Raw genomic sequence first — 21,380 nt, forward strand, 5'->3', positions numbered from 1 at the left:
GAAGAAAGGCAAAGAATTGATTGTGGCTTTAGTTGTGTTTGGTTTTGTTGGGTTTTGTTTTTGTTTGTTTGGTGGGGCGTTGTATTTTTGTGTGGCATTTTTTGGTTGTTGTTGTTTGTGGGTTTTTTTTGTTTGGTGTGGTTTTTTTGTTTTTTGTTTTTCGATAAGGGTAGAGGAGACTTTGCAACCTTTCTTTGAACATTCATTTAATTTCCATGATAAATAGACTTTTATATTTGCAGTTCTGATTTCTGCCTAATGTGTTCACTTTTCACCAGGTAAGATGACATTGGCAGAAATAAATAATGGAAAAAAAAACCCTGCTCAAGGGAATTATCACATGAAGATAAAGTTGGCGGGGGGGCATCTGTCATTTTCTGGGTAGCAGAAGGATGTGGCAAAGTAAAACAAGGCTTTATCAGGCTTGACTAGTGGAAGGTCTCTGTGGTATTCTTATGCTAAAAATGTAGGCTAAGACTTCCCTTTGAAGTCTTGAACTGGAAAAGCCCATCTCTACCACATCTAATTTCTGCATTAGATTCCAAAGCAGATTTAGTCTCTAAATCTACAGAGCAGCATTCTGGAGTAACTCCTCATTAAAATAAAGAAAAAGGCTTTTATATATATGGCCATATGTATTTGTTATGATATGTGCTATTTTTAGTTTTCAGTGCACACCTATTAATCCATCTTTCTGCAGGTTTCTTTTACCTATTGCCTTGATAGTGTTTCAGTCTAATCAGTATGCAACAGATGATGTTTTTACTCTCTAAATTTAGCTGCTGATGTTCTACACTAGTTGATATTCTGTATTGCACTTTGTAGTGGGCATCCTGCATGGATAGATGGGCTGCAACAGCCTTTGTCCTGGAATGTGTGTTGTACCAGTTGACTTATATTAATAGTGTTTTGTTTTTGTTTTTGTTTTTTTAAGGGGTGAAATAAGTTAATCTAGCATGGTTTAAGACGAACAGAGTTTTATATTTAGGTATATTAATTTATAGTTGTGCCTTCTGTGTGCCTCACACCTGGGGGAGGGGAACCTCTGAGTGAATGTCACATTGCTATAGTGTTTAATTAGTACTATTTTTTCACACTTACACAGAGAGCACCAGTGGTCTGTCAGAAGCAGATTTGTAGTCCAAAGAGGTGATGCAGCTTTAGGATGCCAGGCTAAGGTGAACAAGTAAGTAATCCAGGACATAGTAGGATTAGGCTACAGGGTGAAATCTGGTCAATTACTTGTCTACCTGAAAATCTCTTTAAGTGCTAAGTATATTTTTTCATTACAGGACCTATTACTGTGATGGATGTGACTTTCCATAGATTTTTGGCAGGTGTCTCATTGTTTCCTCTAGAAGTCATCAGCTGTTTCTTATCCACGTTGTTGATGTTTTAGCATCTTAACCCAATTTAAACAGCCCTCATGTGTGATTGTATTGTACTATTGGAAAGGTCACTGGATTTTAAGTATCTGCAACAACTTTTGTATGTGCACACAGTTCTAAGAAATAGTGGTTGTTTAATTAAATGATTAGAAAACATTTCAAGGTGAAAAGAAAGATAATTTAAGAAATGCATCTACTTCCTCTCTTCTTTCTAATGGCAGATTTTCATAGAGGATTTACTTATTTTAATTTGCAATTCATAATTATTTTAAAATATTGATGTCTCCCCTGCCCCCCAAGATTGGGGTGATTCCTGGAATCACTTGTATCACTGACTTTTGTTTTCAGCTCTTCTAATGTTGTGATATGGATTTAAATGCTCATGATTTGACCAAGAAATTTAATTTTATACTTTGATTAACAGGCACTTATAACCTGGTTACTTGTACTCAAGAAGTCCTTTTACCATCTCTTTTTGATAGGATGTTTATGAAACATTCTTTTGGCTCTTGATACACATGCTGAGATGGAAGTCACAGAAAGCAGGATGGATTAAATGTGGTGCACTGTGTTTTGCAGTCACTGGGAATAAGTATGCAACAGAATTACTTTTCTTGGTTTTGTTTTGGTTTTAGGAGTGTAGCAGCAACAAGAAATGCAGTTATTTGTGGTATTTGTGGGAGTACCTCTTCGGTAAAGAATGCTATTTTGGTTTCTGCTTACGTTTGGTAACCTTTAAACCCTGGCTGTTTGTAGACTCCCAGCCCTCCCAGTGCTACAGGTAAAACTAGTTCGAAGCACTGGGTTGGAGTTCCTAGATGTAAAAAGTCAAACTGCTAGCAATATGTATTCATAATGATGCGCTCATATTACTAATGCTTTAATTTTTTTCTCAGTATTTCTTTTGTCTGCCAAAAGGAAGACTGGTTTCAATGATGAGCACTCTGCCTTGTAGTACGTACACATAAGAAAGAAGATGGACAGCTTTTTTCAGTGAAGTGGAAAATATTGAGTGTGTATACAAATGGTTTGTATATACAAACTGTTTTTATTCTTAAAGTTGTAAATGGGCCAGATTAATTTGTCAAACCATAAGGTTTGGTAATGGAACTATGGCAATAGTGTTTTTGATAGCTGAGGACTGGTGTTCATGTACAAAGGAACCCTTTCCACTTCACTGCTCCTAAGCTTATTTTTAAAGCTAGTTTAGATTTTGGTTTAGACTACAGACCACAGCTTGTCAAATGCTATAACTGGTACTGCCACCACAAGCCACCCTACATGATACCTATGAGGCCACGCAGGGAACACTGAGGAACAGACCTGACTTCAAACTGCTCTGTCCTGTCTTTCTGCCTGATTGCTGTTTACCCTGACCAGCTTGTCTCTGTGGCCACATGAATACTTGTGTTGCCTTATTGAAAAGGGTTGTGCAAGGAAGAGAATGAGCAGTTGAAAGGCTGAAAGAAAGTGGAGGGCATAAAAACTCTGGCCACATATCAGCCAGTCTCTTAATAGTCTTGGAAAGTATTTCTGATTTTCTGTTGGTAACTACCAAAACAACAGTATGCTCAGTTATTTTTAGAAATATTGTGAAATGACAAGAAAAGCTTTTTGCCCACCTCATAATTTACAAGCTACTTGAATAGCTCTAGGTAACCTGATTTTAATAAAAGAATAGCTCAGGTGGTAAGGGAGAAAGCAGTGTTGATTTTTTTTTATCACTTTTCATTATATGGGTCTGTTTGGCTTTAAGGCTATGTCGAACCTACGAAAGCAAGCTGTGTTGAAAAAGTAAAATCAAGATTTTGCTGTCCTTTCCCTGCCCTGACAGTATTTAAACAGTTGTCTTGCCATGTGGAGAAGGTCATCTGAGTACAGTGTATGTGTTTGCCTAATATGTTTGAACACATTGCCCTAAAGTTTATTAGACTGTTGTTAGATATTTATTGGCTTTTTTCCCTCCTCTTGAAAAATGCACTGCACTGCTGATGTGGGAACATGAGTTTCTCTTCCTCAACCTGCCCTCTTTACCCTCCCCACCCCCCCAAAGAAAGAGATTGTTGATGGTCACTGCTTTGTGTCCACTTCACAGAATTCATTTTTTATCTCAAAGGTTTTCAATGAATGGGGCAAACATCTGTTTTCAGACTTCTCAGAAGTCCAGGGGATGTGTACTGTAAATGAAAAACCAGTGTCCTAGAAGAATGCACTTACTTAAGGAGTCTAGAAAAGATTAACTGGGGGTTTTAATTTGCAGTGGTAGTTTTGAGCTGATCTCTCCTGGAGTGCAGCGTGACATTAACCTAGTGCAGGTTCACTGCGGCTGCTTTGGGAAGGGGCTGGGAGGGATGCAGGGCTTGCTGCGTGCTCCTGCTCCCACCTTGCCCAGCCATGGCTCTCAGTTGAAGTGGCTCATGCAACTGGCTCACAGCTCAATGCAATACTCGGAAGCGCTGGGAGCATGAGGCAAGGGAAAGTAAACAGACTGACACGGTCTGGCGTTTCCCACAGTTAAATGAGCCACACCTTTAGTCCCTGTTCCGGATTGCCACGCAGGCATATGACTGCAGGTGGAGGGGCAGCTTTGTTATCTGGGTAAGATAATCTAACTTCAGGCCACTGTCAAGAGGCATTGTTCACCAGGCCTGCTTTGCTAAATCCTGAGTGAGCTAGCTGATGAAAAAAACCCTATAATTTTTATTTCCATTGGTTGTTTTTTGCCAACTTACTGCCCTATACTAGCTCATTTTGCAGACCACCCAGTGTTAGCAGAGAGGGCATGTGATGGCGAACAGATCCACCCTGGTAGCAGCTGTCAGGTTGGCATAGCTGTATCATAAAACACACTGGAAGTTACCTGTGCAAGGAATTAGAGCATATACACAGTGTCTTGACTTTGGTGGCAAAGCTCATAGAAGAAGCTGCCATGACTATTTCTCTGCTCCTGTTCTCTTTGTAGTTTGCTGGTCTGTGTTATGCTAGTTAAAACTGCTTACTGTAGGACTGCTCTGTATTCTGAATAACTGAAATTATAAAAATAGCCCCCTTCATACTTCTATTTTCTGCTTATTTTTAACCCAGATTGTTTTCATCATGCAGTTTGTAATGTGGTCCTACACAGGCTGCCATCTGCAGAACAGAGCATCAGATGAGAACCAGGAGCAAGTGATCTGTGAAAGGTAGGCAGGAACTTCTGCAACCAGCTTCTTTGTTGAAGCCAGTCAAAAAACTACATCTTTACCACATCACACTTATTCCTGAAAAATTTCTTCATGTAGACAAACTTATGGTATTTAAACTGTACTAAGTGTGCTGACATTTACAGCTCTGTGAGTAGGAGTGCTGTGGTGGAAAATTATTCAAAGGTGAAGGGAAGGGCTAGTGTAGCCTTTGCTGGGTAGGAAGCTACATGATCTGCAACGACAGAAGGAAGCTGAAATCATATGACTCTGCAGACATTGGGAAAAGAACTGTTTTCAGTCTTGAAAAAATGGTTATTGCAGCTCTCTGTCATCTATATTTTGTTTCTTCAAAATTTTTTTTAACTTATGCTTTTGTCATTTTCTTAGACAATCTCTCTTTATCTTGCCAACCGTGAACGTATGCTGTAGGCATACATGCTTCTAATAGATAGGACTGTCTGCAAATACATTTCCTTCTCAGATTGCTGATCTTTCAACCAAAGCAGAAAAGCAAGGAAGGGAGGGAGAGAGGGATTCCAGGCTTGTTTCTGTGGCTTTATCTTGCCTGGTTTTCCTGCCTCATTTCAGTCTGAGGCAGCGATGTGGATGGCTGTGTAATTGCTAGCATTGCTATCAGGTCCTAGTAGCCCTAGGGGCTCAGTGCTTGACCAGAGCTGTTGGAGGGTTGCTGTGCTGTCCTAATTTAGGTGAAATGTTAGAAGAGTGGAAACATTCTTTTTTTCCTTCTTTCTTCCTGTTCTGTGCAGAAATGTGGTAATTGCTCTCAATTCTTTCTTAGCTTGGTGGCAGTGAGTCAGATGCTTAGCTGGTGTGTTTGGCAAAGCTTTTGTAAGCGCAGCAGTGCTGTGCTGCTCGGCTGGCGATGTGTCCCCTTGCTTCTGTTTGAGGCACAGAGCCCTGCGTGCTGTCTGAACTGTTTGACCGTCAGCAGTGGGGAGTGGAATCTTATTTTCTGTCTGATGCAGAGGGATTTGGTTTAGTAGTAAACCCCTTACCTGTCCTTTGATGTATGGTTTTAAAAAGTTTTAATTTTAGGTGTGATGGAAGCAGAACTGCTCTTGCTTTGAAGATTGGTTCTAGAAATAATTTTCATACTTTCTTCATGCGCTGAGGTACTGAAAAACTGGATGTTGTTTAGACAGGTAATTGTTACTCTTCACCGTCCATGTGCTTAGGGACTGTGTAAAATGGTGTCAAAGCAGGTATTTGAAAACATTCACAATTTGATCCATACTTGTAGCAGTAACTCAAATACGTGTGATCATCTGAAGCATTTTAGCAAAAAGCTGAGAAAGAGTTCTGAAATGATGGAAACTGAGGCTGAAACAAATAGGAATTTGTAAACATCAGTACTACAAAACTCTTGGTGTTACTGATTTAGGTGCTCCTGCCATTTTGTGAGCCTTGCCGCACACCACCTGGGCGAGGAAATCAGTGCAGTCATGGGAGCATCTCTGTGGTCTTTGTGTCTGAGGAGGAAAGGCAAATGCTTTGTCCTTTGGAATGAGGAGGAGGAAGGGAGTGTAGAGACTAGTGTGTGCTCTGCCAAGGGTCCTTGTCAGCCTCGGGTCATTAAGCCCTGGACATAATGCCACTTGAACAAAGGGACTTGCTAACTCTTGGCAAAGACTAGTATGGGCATTTGAAATTAAACTTGCACATTCAAGTAATGGTGCAAGACACCTGGAAGACTTGGTCACAGTTTCTATATGATAAAAATGAGGATTGGCATATTGCTTTTTCTTGGGAAAGGACTGTGTTGGTATTGCACACTGTACTTTTGAGTGGTTTGGCTTTCTTGAAACAAGCTGTTGGTGGAAAGTGCTACAGAGTTAACATGCTGCTTTAACCACAGAAAGCTGTGGAGTGGGTTTTGGGCCTACCGTGGTTACTGGACACTGTTCTGGTTTTTGTTCACGATTATGCCACTGTTAGTACACTTCAGTACTTTATTAGTACTTTAGTACACTATTAGTACACTTAGAAAATTGTTTGAAATTTGCACACATAAATTAAATCTTAAGAGTATGTAGAAGCATCACAAGGTAGAACACTGCTTAGAGCATTGTGCCTTTGCTATATTTTTTCCTTTCTTGTGTAACTTCTGTTTTTGTCTCACCAAAACTCTGTCATTATGAAAACACAAATTTAAAAGTTGGCTCAGGCCCTTCTATCCTGAAAGACTGGATTGTTCTTAAGGCCAACCAATTTAATTGTATTCCAACTGTTTCCTTTTTGCATTGTTTGTTTCTATTAGGTAAATGTTCCCACTGGGGATAGTATCTTCCCTACCTTGTATGGTCTGAAGCATTGTTATAATTCAATCTGATTCTGTTTGTTAGCATTACAGTGTGCTAGGACAGAAAGACAATGGTGTGCATTGTTTTTTGTAACATAACGAAAGTTTTCTTTAAAGTTATTTTGGTCTTGGATGTACAGTAACTCTCCCTGTCCAGGCTATGAATGTGACAATGTTACAAGAGCAAATTGATGCTGAATGCGGATGGCACCAGTGTCCTGGAGCTGTACTGTAAGAGAGCCTGGGAATAATCATATAGTCATGCTGCTTCTGAGCTTAAATCACTGAGCTTATGGGAGGTTTTGGGGGTAGGAAACTGTTTTTCTGAACAAGCTTCTTTTTTCCTTGATCAGTATCACTGTCTTTGAACCACAGGGGATGGTTCCAGGAATTGTCCTGCAATAATTGTTCTTTGAAAAATGCTTTTAAAGTTGCATTGCAACCGTGGGGCTCTAAACCAAGGGATCAAAACTGAAGCCAGCTTTTGAATCCCTTGAATTTTATTTCTATCAGATGGCTACATGTCACTCCTGGTTATCAACCCCTCCTAAGAGAAAACAACCTTCATGTTTAACCGAACAGTTCGCAGGAACCTCACCAGTTCACTTGTTGTGCTGAGGGGAGCCTGGCCTCACACAGAAAGGTTGCTGCTGTAAAATGAAGTCATTCCTTAAAGCCCTGTCTCACCCTCCTCTGCCCCTGATCTGCTCTCCTTTATAGCAGGGTTTGGAAACCCTTCCTGTGTCCTGCCTGGCCCTGTTTCTGAAGGGAGCCGTGGGTGAATGGGGCCAGGCCGCTGGCCTTATCGCGGCAGTCAGAGCTGCCCGCCTGGTGGGTGGCAGCGGGGCAGCGCTGCTGTTCCAGCCAGACCTTCCTGTGCTGAGGGAGGCCCTTGTTTTTTTGTTTTAACAGCTTCCTATTGTTTGAAACAGCAGGTTGTCCCCTCCCACGCTATTCTAGCTCTTTCCTCCTCCCTTAAATAATTTTTCCATGCAAGTATTACTCAGAGCAGTTACTCTAGCAGTAAGTCTTCTCAGTTTTCCCAGCCCGCTCCGATCTCCAGATTCTGTTGCAATACCAGTGTAGAGTTCACGCAATAGAAAGTGGCTTCTGAAGGTATGTCTGTCTGATTTTTAAATCTGTTGTTTGAATTTGGTGTCACCACATCACTGTGACATGACTGTTTTTTTGATTGAATCCAAACTGTAAAAGAAATTTCCTCCTCGATATGGTACTGAAAGGTAGAAAATATTGCTTTTCAGTGTGGATTGTCTTTGTTTCTAAGACACAAAGAAAGAGTATTGCTTCACTTTGTTAGTAGTTTGCTTTTCAGTATTCTAGTTCTGCTGTCTGATGCTGGCTTATATATGTACACTGTATGTTCTACTACCTGTGTGAAAGGCACATTCTAAGCCATAAGCTGCCTCTGGTCCATCATACTGTAGCTTCCTCTGGCTAATAGTATCTATGATAAGTTTGAATATTAAGCTGGGCAGAATCTCATCTCACCTTAATGTTTGTCACAGCTGGAAGGGATATTGGCAGTTCATTTCTCATCCTTGTTACTTTACAGTGGAACTATTATCTAGTCAGAAGCTTTCAGGACTGTTTTTTTTTTGACAATTTAGATGCAGTTTTTCTTCCCTCTACTTGCTGAATTCTTTATTAGAAAGCTGATAATTCAATGAGGTATTTTTAGGTAGAGCTTTTTAATGTGTTGATTTGTGGAAGTCAACTTGCTTTGGGTGGCTTCGTGATCCCCTGCCTTCTGTAAAGTGTCGTGTTTCCAAAATAAATAGTAATTATTCTGTGAATTTTGGAAGTATACCACTACTATTCCGTACTTCTCACTGCTTCAGCTTAACATGACGTATGTGTGTTTAAATTTGTAGATTTTAAAAAAAGAACAAACTATTTTCATACATTTGATACTAAACAGGTTTTAATTCCATAAAATGATGAATCTGGTTCTAGAGTTTGTCACCAGAGGAGGTATGGGGGGGATAATCTATGTATCATTTGCACTGCTCATCATTCAGCATAATAAACACATTCTGCCTACCCAAATGAATTCCACTTTGTTTTGTTTTTTGTTTTTTTTTTTTTTTTGTTTTTGTTTTTTTGTTTGTTTTTTGGTTTTTTTTTTGGTTTTTTTTTTTTTACGGAATAACTTGTACTGGCAGTGTGTTTTAGGCTGGCTGATACATTGTTGATAGTCTGCCGAGGCAGGGCTCAGCTGATCCATACTGGGAAGAGAAAGTCCTGTTCTCCTTGCCCCGGCTGTAACTTCTTGATGAGTTGATTAAGCTCACTAAACCAGTAGGAAATAAAGCAAGTCCCTCTCCTCTGCTCTTCCCATCCCCCCCAGATTGCTAATTTTGTGAGTTGAATTTGCTCCTGTGAGCCAAAGGGCAGAGGTGTTAACTGCTCACCCCAGAGCACCAGTGTGGAGGGGGGGGGGTGCCCTCCTCCCTGCTTTGGTGGCCCTGAGATTTTGAATTAGTTTGTCCATATAAAAAGGTCACTCTCAGACATCCCCTGTCTGAGGTGATGGGTCCTTTGTCTAGTATGTTGTACTTTGTTATACTCGGTGGGAGTTAGAAAAGCCTTAGGGGATATTTGTTTGTTTGTTCGGGGTTTTTTTGTTTGTTTTGGTTTTGTGGGTATTTTTTGTTGTTTTTTTGTTTTGTTTTGCATACAGAGAAGCATTGTGGTGGACATACGGGGGTTTGTGTTAATTTATAATGCAGTTATGCGTATAGGTTACAGTCAGTAATCTCAGAGTTTTAGGCTGATTCCGGGCTGGAGTGTTCCTCATCTAAGGCCAAAGAAACATGACAAACAGCCAGAGGAGCGAAGGAAGCAGACTGTGGTGGCTGTCATGATGAACAATGGTTTTGGCACACCTGCTGCCTTGCTGCTGAGCTTCTCCATGCTTGGCAGGAAAGGAATGATTTGGAGGATAACCAGATAGTTTTGTAGATGTTTTTGGTATGTTTCCATCTTCTCCGGGGGAGAGAAAACAGAAGCACTTGCTTTATAATGTAACAAATGGCTGGTGAAGCCTGGCACCATCAACTTTTGGGGCAGGATTTAATAATGCACTTACAAATGGGAAAGTCAATATTATGTCAGACCTGAGGGCCCTTAGAAGTGAATGCAGAGTGACTGACATACCACAGAAAGAGGGAATAGTGGGATATAGTCAAAGCAATGTGTTAGAGAAAATTATGCTCATGATATCCTTCGGAATAAATTTAAACATATTTACATACTTTATTTAAGAGAAAGTTTTTCTAGTAATCAAGAAGCAAAATGACGAGAGCTGGAACAAATACATTTGTAGGAAGGTTTCGCAGTACAACATGGTTTTGAACTCCACCAAGAGCCAAGTGATGTTAATCAGTTGCTGTTTTTCTTGGGAGTTGTCACGGACGTAAGCTGTGGGACAAGATTACTGTTCCCAAAAAACAGTGTGTCACAGCCATATAATTTCATCCATTTTCCAGTTGCATCTTTTCAGGTTCTGATGTTTTGGATCATAATAATATTTTAACTGATATATGAAATTCCACAAGTTTTCTCTGTGCTTCCGATATACTCAGTTCCACAAGAGGATGTGTGTTACTATTCCTGTCCTAGCTGGTGAGCATCTGGGTCACCAGAGTATATTGGAATGGAGAACTTGGTGGGGGGACTGGGAACAAATGAGAGTGCTAAAAAGCCAGAAAATCTTCCTTCTAGTCTAGCAAAGAATATACATTTGACACCACAATTTAAGCTCAAGCTCAGAGCGGTTTAGCTTAAATGGAGCGACTTCAGTTCCGATTGACCAAAAATGTAAGATTTTTCCCGGTCAACCACTTGGTTGCACGTACACACGCACACGTATGATTTATTTTACTTTCTTAATCACAGAGGAAGGATGCACGGACTTTTAATCTGGATAGAATATTCTTATTTTTTCCTGTCTCCCTTACAGGTGTGCGTATAAGGAAGTGTTATATGTTGTAATGCTGGCTAAGCAATGGATAATAATAGTAACAGTGCATCTGAAAGCTTTCTTCTAGTATTGAATGCACATTTTGTAATTGATTTCTCAACAATTATTTATTGTGGTGTAATGAGGTGACTGAAAATACCATCGTGCTGTGGTAACCCTTCTTGATAAGGATAGCTTTTACAGATGTTGCTTTCCTAGATGTCAGGTGATTGTTCCTTGAAGACTGGTTATTCTGAGGGAGAGGACTTTTAAACAGGACAATATTTGGTTTTGTCCTTTAATTGGTGGTGTTCTGGATCTGTTTCTGTACCAAGGTGCTGAGACCCTCTTCTGTCAAACTCGAGTTATGTTCCTTCGGCAGCTTTTTGTGTTGCCAGCGTATTGTCTGAGGAATTCTGGGGGAAACAAGTTATATTGTACAGTGTTACAATGCTCGGAGATGCAAGTCTGGAGAAATATCAACAGGTCTTGTCCTAACAGGATTTGGCAAGAGGAGGCGTGGGCAACATGTGGCTTGTGACAGTGCTGTATAGCTGGATGGTGAGGGCTCTGTCCTGTGCCCAGCTGCAGGTGGTGCTGGTGGCGGGGTGGTCTGGACTGGGGGCTGTGTCAAGAAGCAAGTCATAGAGACCATCTGGGGTTGCCGCAGCAGGATATGGAATTCTCCACAGGTTTGAGGTAGACATATCTAACTCTTTTCCCATGGCGAGCTCCTGAAAGACTGAAAGGGTTTTGACATTCAAAAAGCCAAATTTTATTTAAATAAGTACTAAAATTTTGCTTTTCAAAACAGAAAATTCCAAAGAACTAGGGAAAACAAAATGGAAATAAGCTTGTATGCAACTTTCCCACTGCCCCCTATGTCTCTGCTTCCCAGCCTGTCAGTCACTGAGTGGCCCCAAATGTCTATCAAAAATTTTGTGCCACGTCTAAGGGCAGCCGTACCCTGCAGCCCCTGGAGCCCTCTCCTTTGAATGCCCTTGATACCTCTCCAAGGGGGACAAGGCAAGATGGGGCTGTATCCGTGCCCAAGGGTGCTATGTGGCACAGCCACACTCTTAAAGAATCACACACATAATTAGAAGCAAGAAAGCAAACACATAAATAGTGTCATCCTAAGACCCAGTTACATCCCCACACCCTGCTGTGCAAAGTGGACTGGAAGAGCCCTAAAGCCACTGTTATCTTGTGCCTGAGACCTTTCCCCAAAGCTTCTCTCTACTCCATCCCCAGCCCTGCTCCTTGAGGCACTCTGCTTGAAGGTATGAGAAACATCACTTTGGGCTGGTTACATCTCTCTAGAGGGGAAAAAAAGATGAACTGAGTACACAGAATATAACATAGCAGTTTAGGATGCTGTGCTTCCTAAATTGCGTGTATTCTGGGCTGGACTAAGCCAGAAGCTGTGTAATCCTTTGTGCTTTACCTTGCAGCACTCCTGGGAGTCACTGTTGGAAGGGTATGTGGTTTCTGCCAGATGTATGTTCTCTTTAGTTTCACAAGTGGTTTGGGTCAACAGTGCAGGATGAGATTTGTGAGAGTAACGAAGTAGCTGTTTGTTTTTCAGTAGAGCTCAGGCCTGCAGCAGCATTGAAGCAGTTGAACGGCTACTGAAGGAAATTAAATCGAATCTCTGAAGTAAGCTTCCTTTTATTTACAGTCCAGGCTGAAATCCTATTGTCAGAAGTTGAGCAAGTGTCTTCTGTAGCTGCTCTTTCAGTGTTGAACTCAGTGGCTTTAGCATTTTTTGTGGGCTCAGTACTTTGCAGTGCTGTGAGGCCAGGCCTTGTTTTTGTATATGAGGGCATGTGTACACACCCTCGAACTTGCTCTTTTTCATTCTGTTTTAAAATAACAACAAAAAGTTTTGTAAGGGTGTCTTTCTCTCCATGTGTACAAGTTGGTTAAATGTATTATAACTTCCCTGGGCACTCAGAGAATTCTGTTTTAATTTAATATTTAAAAGGCTTCTTCCAGTTGCAAACAGAGGAACTCTTGTGAACTGCCTCTTTATGCTCTATTTTTTGCCAATGAGAAACCTGCAAATAATGTGGAAAGGCTCCTTTCATGGTATATACCTCCTCTCAAGCACTTTTTTTTTTTTTTTTGTAGAGAGCTTCTGGTGCCACTCAGTAGTGTCATGTCATCGCCCGGCAGAGAAAAAATAAATCAAAGCTGTTGACATCATTCTTCTTTTTCTTACCCCAACACCCAACTGGTCTGTTCAGCTTGTATTATTCTGCATTTGCACAGCTTCTGCTTCTGTGACCTGTTAGGACAGAGCCTGCTTGTACTTAACAAGAGTCTCTTTCATGCTTTGTGGATCTCTCCAGGCCACAGCAGGACACAAAATAATCCCTTTTGCATTTGGTAGTTTCACAGTACTTTTCTGGCAAAGATGAAATAACCTTTTTAAGTGAAAAAAAAATAACAATATCTCCACAAGCCTAGTTTTGATAAAAGGTAATTGTATCGTTTTTGCATTTTATAGAATGAACAGCAGCTTTTTTCTCTGTCAGATCCCAAGATTTTAAGATACTAAAATCTGTAAGGAGAGAGTTATATAAGTTTTTGAAATCAGTATGGAAGTAGTTCCTTATGGTACCATCTGATAAGACTTACATAAACAGTCTCTTTGAATCATGGCTTAGAAATTTGAATTCAGACTTAATTCAAAGAGGCCAGACTTTTGTGAAAGTTCATATGCATATCTTATGGCTTCACTTTTTAGTTCTAACATAAAATGGAAGATCTGTATTTCAGAAAACTTGTTTATAGGATACAATCTGCTTTGCACACATGAAACTTTCATCTGTGTATACTATGTACATTCTGTAACATTTTAGTTTCTGAAATGTATTTCTGACAAACATACTGTATATGAAAGTCAATGAAAGTAATTTTTTCCTGTTCTAGCCATCTACTCCAAAATTCACACAGTGAAATAAGGTGAACTGGATTTGAAGGCCTTTCTTACAACAGCTTCATAAAAAGATATCAGGGATTTTTTGTTCTCCAAAATATTTATTCTAGTATGTCTTTCAGAATGTCTTATACCAGAAGAATTTAAGTGGAATAACTTGTCTATTTGTAAGAGGTTTCTCAATGAAAGTAAAATTTTGGGTTACAGAGGTAGTCGCATGTCCTGTTACACAAGGGCTCCTTTCCTGTGGTTGCAGGAATCGTTATGTGACCTTGCCTGGATTTGATGTTCAGCTGTGAGTTCAGGACTGTTGCACATTCGGTTGCCATGAGCCTCTTCTTTAAAACATACAGAGCTGTACAAAATGGCCACTGACTTTATGGGATTGTGCTGGACGGGGGCTGCAGCTGCAGGACGGAGGTGCAGGGTGGAATGGCCCAGTCGGGGCCAGTCTGGTCTTGGGGTGCCGGAGCCACAGGGAGCCCATGGCAGCGTACTACAAATGCTTCATTTACTAGTGGGAGACAAGAGCACTGTGTGTGAGTTTGGGATGTAATGTTTTGAAGTTGGGTCATGTCTATTTGCTTCCTATTTAAAAAATGAAACCAAACAAACCAATTAAAAAAACCCAACCAACCAAAAAAACCACAACCAACCAAAAAACCAAAATACAAAACCAAAACTAAAAAAATGAAACATATCAGCTTGTACAGAGAGTCTTTTCCTCTGTAATTTCCCTGAATGCTTTGATCAGGTGTTTTCTTTTGCTGGTCTCCTGGTTGTACAGAAAACAAGAAATTAGACTTTGAGTTTTGCTCACCCTGTTTATCTGCTCCAGGGTATTGGTGCGGTCTATGGTATCGTGGTATGTCTCCCCTCACCTTTTTGTTTGTTTTACTCTTCCCATATGCTGTTGGAGATGGGATGTTTTGATTCAGTAAGCTTTTTTATTGTGGTGTGTGCAAGTGTTTATCCTACTCAGGTTCTGAATTCTTCAGTGCATTCTGCAGGGAAAATGCTTCTGTATACAAAGCCAAATGAAGCAAAAATGAGTTTCCCTGTTCTTGTTAGTTATGCTTATTTCTCTAAAACTAAATAGTAATGATCTTAAACCCAAGTTGAGATTATTAACTGCTTATGCATGTGTGTGCACACTCGTGATTCTGCTGAAGTGTTATTTATAGCTGTACAGTACAGATGACTGTTTAAAAAAAGGAATAATCAGCATGTTGTGGATGTTGGCTTCTTTATGTAGAAGTATTGATCTATATAATGTTCTGCAGTGCAGCAGAACTCCTGCTTGCCAGTTTTAACAAGGCAGGAAAAAAATGATGTAAGCATTTAATACTGAGGACCCAGCACAGGCACCTTGAACTGCTGCTTGCTCTTTCTGTACTCTCTCTGCCTATGCTTTGAGTTGCTCTGTACTGCCTTAGGTTTGCACGTTGGTATGTTACTTGTCTGGCAAGAGCGTGAGGGTTATAAGTAATCTTGCTACATGATAGTGGTGGTATAGATAAAACAAAACACAGTGAATTAATAGTTTGAGAATAAGATGTACCGATTATTTTAATACCAAATACTATCCTGAGCTAAGAGAAACAAGGAAGGAATAAATGCTTTTATGATACTGTCAAGTATATTGTCTGACCCCAGCTGATGATGATGAGGGAGGTGGGAATTGTCTGTCCACCCTGTGTGTGGGTTTTCACTAGCCAGTGGTATCAAAAAGTCCATTTTGTGCCTGTGTTGAACTGATTTCTGCCCTGGGTGTCATCTTCCCCCTTGAGCACCACCTGGAGAGATCAGTGCATTGCAGTATTTGAGATTCTTAATACATCATCGAAAAGGCCTATTTTTCCACCCAAAGGCTGTCTAGCTCTTTGGTCAAAGTCTCTTACTCTCAATGTGTTGCTGCCTTTGCTTAGTCTGTGTTGCCTTTCCTTTGAAATTTAAGTATTAATGGTGCTAGAGTTCTGTTTGCTTGCTTTCCTGTAAAATCCATTTGTTTGCTTACCTGCGATTTTTATTCTATGTGGATCTGTGTGTACTAACACATTTTCAGTCATTTCAAACATTACTGAAATCGAGGTATAATGAAATAGAGTTTAACGTAACAGGGATTCAGGGTGCTATAATGTGAAGAACATACGATTTGGAAGTTGATTGCCCCTGGCTTCTGTTTTTAGAGGAAGGAAAGGGGTGTGAAGATTGACAGGAGAACTCATAGTTATAACAAGGTAGCTGCTACAGAAGAGGGAGAATTTTTTCTGAAAGTTTTTTTTATGCAGTTCAGCAGTGAAAGTCTGCAAGGTCAGGAAAAGTATTACAGGATTGAAAAAGTTGTCAGTCATTAAGCCTTACATTGCTGAATACTACTGACTACTTCTGAAAGCTTCTAGGAACTCTTTAGTCATTGTTGGGCAGGAATTTGCAAGCCCAAGTAGAAAACTTCTGTAAAATACAGAATTTTGCAATTAAAATGCTTGTTTATATCTGGACACTGAAACAAGTACTGAATTCATCTTGAAGCTCCCCTTTGGAGAGTTAAGGTGAAGATTTGGAAGGGGAATAACTGGCAGCAGGAGGCTGACTGAGCATTCACTAGAAGCAGACCAGAACCTTCCATCTCACCATATGGTTGACAGCTGCACTGTTCCTATTTGTTGTGATTTTCTGTGTTACACAGGACTGATTGGTGATATTTAACTGCTTTTGAGCACTTGCATAACATTTGAAGCTGCCTTGTTTTGCCCGCTTATCTGAACTCCACAAGTTCCATCTGGAGTGGGGTGAAAATCTGGTTTCACCCTACCCTTCTTCCTTGTGAAATGTCCAACACCAAGCCTAGGGGTAGGTAGGGTGTTTTTGAAATACAAGTTTATTCTTCCAAACTTTGTATTACTTTTCTACATGAATTCTAAACTTTAGGATAAGCACTTCAGAAATGCAGGTCTGTTATGGTGAAGGCTATTATTACCATGCACAGCAGTCTTAAAGAGCTGGGCAACTGGAGATCTGAAGGGACTGCAGAGTGTTTTGGAATGGTTTGAATTTACTTCAGGCTGGACAGACTTAATTTTATATATATTCCTTCCTTCTTCAACTGTCAGGGAAAAGTTGTTAAGATAACGGATCCTTTGGGTTGCATAACAGAAAGGGGGGCAGCTGCTTCCGAAGGATTTTGGAAGTGGGACACAAAGCTGCAGGCTTGTCTGCCTCCCCATAACCTCTGCAGCAAATGCACATGCTGAAAGCACCGTGATGCATGAGATCAGTGGCTATTAATACCACATTTTTGATATGAGTAAAGGTTTTATCTGGGGAGTGCAATGTGTTTTAGCAATAAGCACCACACAAAGTAAATAACATGGCCTTTGCATCTCTAGTTCTGACCTCATCTCTCTCATTGTTAGTCTTCAAACAGAAACCCTTTATTATTCAATTATCCCACATTGTGCTCTTATAAATTGCAGTCTTTGACAAGAGATCCTTTCCTCCAGAAACTTCTAGATTGTCTTGAAGGTTATTTTTGATCAGAAAAGGCTCTAATGCTGGCTTTAGATTTTCAGAGTTGTGTGATTGGCCTTTTTTTTTTTTTTTTCAATTGTAATTTGCCTTTGAATGGTTGTCATGTTGTACTACAGCTCTTTACTGATTGTTTGAGAGCCCACTGGATACTTTAGGTCATTGTAACTGCTTTATGATAGTCTGGACACGGCTGCCCTACTCTTCTCTCTCTCAGTAACGCTATGGGATAAATGACATTTCCACTGTTTCAAACAAAGGTCTGTGTGGATGTAGATTTGCACAGAAGACAGGTGTTTATCAGCTGATGTCTGTCTTTGGAGAAGGGCCACAAAAAAGACTGCTAAGACTTTTTAAACTTGGAGAAGCACCTGCAGGCAGTTGGGAAGGAGCAGAGGCGTCCCCCTCGAGCTCAAGCAAGTAGAAGTTTCCAGCCCTCCATTATCACTGAACTTTCTGCAGTTCAAAGCCAATGTCTTTCTGCAGCTTTTTTTACTGAGACATGCTCTTTAAATAGATTTGGCTGACTGTCAGGCTTAAAATCAAATGATTCAGATTAGGTAAGTGTTTGCAAGACTTCATGTTAGTTTTATAAAAGTCAGAAGCATTTTGGATGAAGAAGATGGAGAACTGCTTGCTATAAAGAATATCTTCATGCAGTATAAAGCTATACTTGACACCAGCAGCTTGCAAAGTCTCACTTTGGGGTGTTTCTGCAGAACATGGTCTCTCCATGCCCCTTGTTGGCCTAAGCAGTTAACAGGAACACAGAGTGGGTTTGTTTTTGTTTTTCGTGGGTTTTTATTGGTTTGAAAAGTTGGTACAAGAACATATTCTTTCTTTACAAAATAACTTGTTCAGTTTTCTCTCTCCAATCATTGTAGGAGCAATAAGCTGCCTGCTAGTTCAGAAATGCCAATGTTACCACTTCAGAGAGCTCTATTCCCAAGAGACAATTTAGCCCATCAGTACCCTGCCTATGGTGTCTCCTAGTGGTTGGTACACTGTGCAAATACCATGGTACTGGCTGAAATTACTGCAGTCATAGTCAAGAATGTGTGTTACCCAAGTTTGCTCACTGTTCTATGTAGTCCCTTCAGTTTTGCTTTCCATTATCTTGTGGTGGTCTCAGAAAAGGCCTTCCCAATGTCTTCTGGGAAACCTGTGTTGTTTGTCAGAGGCTTGCTTTACCTTTACTCTCTGAACAAGTACATCTGTGGATTTGGGGAAACTTTTGGTTTTAATCTTCACTCCAAGATCGTTTTCATGGTCTTTACTAGCAACTTGTAGCCTAGCATTTGGATAATTACTTTTGCATCAGATAAATGGAAACATTTTCCTGGTATCTGAAAGACCATTTACCATAACCTTGCCCAAGCTCTGAGTATATATTTTCTAACGTGGTTCTGGGGAGTTAGCCTAAGGTCTGTGATACTCACAGCTTTGTCATGACTTTATAACGCTTCACAGAGTAGCAATTGTGCAATAGCAGAATGAATAATAAGGAAGACCAGTGTGAGTCTGTCGTGGGCATCAGCGGCGCTGTCAGATGCTGTCAGTCAGTTCCTGGTTCCACCTGGTAGGCACAAGTCGCACAGAGCCACGTAATTTTGTGCCTTTAAGAGGAAGACTGACAAGTGGGTATAAGCTTGACAGCAAAAGCATCACTGGCTTCTTCCCCCCACATCTTTCTCCCAGCATAGCAATTGAGACAGTAAAAATGCATGCATAAAGCAGAAAGTTTTTTTCTCTATTGTCCCATTTACACTATCAAAAAATTCTTGGAGATGAAGAATGGAAATAATTGTACCTTTTTGTAATTACACTGTACTGTCTAGATGCACAAAGAAATCTGTCCAGTATCTCTGGCTAACTAAGAATCTCAAAAAGAGGAGACATCCTCAAGAGGAGGAAGTTACCCCTCTTTGGTTGTGCCACAGCCAATTTCTGTCAGGGATGTTTGCCTTTAAGATCACTGCCCTGTTCACTCTTTTCTTCATCCAGCCTCATGGTTATTCAGTAATGGGAACTTTTTCTGTCCCTCTATTTTATTTCGTCGTCTACAAGATTGAATTTAGACTGACTTGCAAAGCTGGCTGGCTACCTTTTCGGATGTCTAAACTGTAAATGAAGGTCTAAATATTGATAGTTCTGCAATTAAACCTAATTGAATCCATTGAGAAATTAACAAATATTTTCATCCTTTCAGCTACATGAAGAATTTATGTTCTCAAGCCTCTAGTTGTGAAAACTCTTTCCCTTTAGCTAAGAACAGCCATGGGATCAGTCAAAGGGATGTTCCTGTGCTCCTTCATGGAAATCGTTGACCCTGCTAGGAGCCTTCTGGGTGAAAACTTCAACTGAAGTCTATTGTCTTGGACCATTCTTTCTTTCTTTCTTAGCCATTTCTCATCTGTTTAGGCTTTCAGAGGTGGACAATTTGCCCTCAACATCATTAATCTACTCCCTACCTCTGGAGAAGGTGGCAGGATCTTGGGGGTGAGGGGGGCTCTTTTCTAAAAACACACACATTCACACATTGAAGCATTTACTTTTTTCTGTATTTTGAAAGGTTATTCAGGAATAGAAGTAATGAAAAATGAATTCTGGACCTCTGCTTTTAGATTTAACAGTGTGAAAAATTGGTGGTTTCAGCCATACCTAGTGCTAAATGGGAGCATCTCCTGTGTTGTTTTAATTCAGCCATGTGCCTGCAATGTTTTATCAAACAATAGCCTAAAACACTTGGAGAGACATGAGACTGCAGTAAGAGAGGAGTGTTCCAACTTTTTTCCCCTTAAAATGGACAGGGATAGTGGGACATTGCCAGAGAGTGAAGGATGCAACTTCAGATATTATGTTTCTATGTGATCGATTTAGCAAAAAAAGAAACCTGTTGCCAAACAGTGTGAATTCAAAGGAAGATCTAGAATATTGGATTTCCTTTTTTTAGTTATATAGTCTTTATAGATATATATGTATATATATATTATTTACGCTATATAATAACATTTGTATGATGCTATTATAAGGCTGTGCAACTTCTCAGAGATGTCGTTAACGTTTTAAATCAGGCTAGCTTGATTAAATTTGTTCCTTATTCCAGTGAACAGTGTTCTTAATATGGTAAACAAAATTCAAGTATCATAAAAGTTTTAGGCTTTCTGCCTCAGTTCATTGTGTTTCTAAGATAATGTTTTGATTAATGAAGCAAGAGCATCATTTATGCTTTTGCATCTGGCATTCCTCCTGTTTTGGTCACATTTCTCTATTAGTAAAATTGCAAGAAATGGGAATCCTGTCTCTTTTCTGTAAGAGTAGTTTTCTCAGGTCTGAGGGTGTTTGTGTTTTTGTGTGTGTTTTTCCCCCGTTGTTTTTTGTTTTGTTTTTTAGTACAAGAGTTATGTGGAGCTGGAGTTGTTACGCTACAGCAGGCTGGGAAACCCCACTGGCAATGGAAACGTAGGGGGTTTCCTTGTACTCTTAAAAAGCTGTTGGCTTTTATGTGTTCTTACTAGGGGAGCAGTCTTTCTCAAAAACTTCTTTAATCAGAAATAAGATATGAAAATATTTTCTTCTCACTTAACTATATTATCTGAAGCTTGTGGCATATCACCCAAGTGCTATTGTGATTTCATTTCTGAAAGTAAATTTTGTTTTTTGTTCTGTGGCTTGGACCACTTACAAGTCAACACGGTATCTGGGAGCAGCAGCATGTTTGGAGAACACCTGCATCTGCTGACAGGCTTGCACGGGAATAGCTTTCCGCTCCCCTTACACATCACTGCTGTTTTCTTAGCAACTCTATGTTGAGTGTTTAAATTAACAGAGGGTTAACTTTTTCCTACCGATGGTTTGTCAGTGGTGGATACAAAGCAGGGTATTTTAATAATGGTGGTTGTTTTTTTGCCAATATTCTTTTTTTCCTACTTGCTTTTTGTTACCCTTTTTATGGTAGAGTGGAAGCTAAGTGGGTCTATAAATAATCTGTACAAATAGTGTCTTACATATATTTCAGATTCATTAGGATTCT

General features: G+C 40.1%; 1 protein-coding gene across 6 annotated transcripts in view; it reads left to right on the forward strand.

Moving 5' to 3' along the window:
- The window catches only part of USP54 (ubiquitin specific peptidase 54), a 102,936-nt gene that overhangs the window by 26,226 nt on the left and 55,330 nt on the right, over window positions 1–21,380 (forward strand). The window contains exon 1 of one of the 6 annotated variants that reach the window (XM_082052957.1): window positions 7,953–8,009. The exons of the other annotated variants lie outside the window; for them this stretch is intronic. The gene's annotated coding sequence lies outside the window, so the exon portion shown is untranslated. Of the gene's footprint in view, window positions 1–7,952; window positions 8,010–21,380 lie in introns of those variants that run through there. 6 annotated transcript variants of the gene reach the window in all.

This window comes from Streptopelia decaocto, assembly GCF_964273445.1.
Source record: "Streptopelia decaocto genome assembly, chromosome: 5".
Lineage (NCBI taxonomy): Eukaryota > Metazoa > Chordata > Aves > Columbiformes > Columbidae > Streptopelia > Streptopelia decaocto.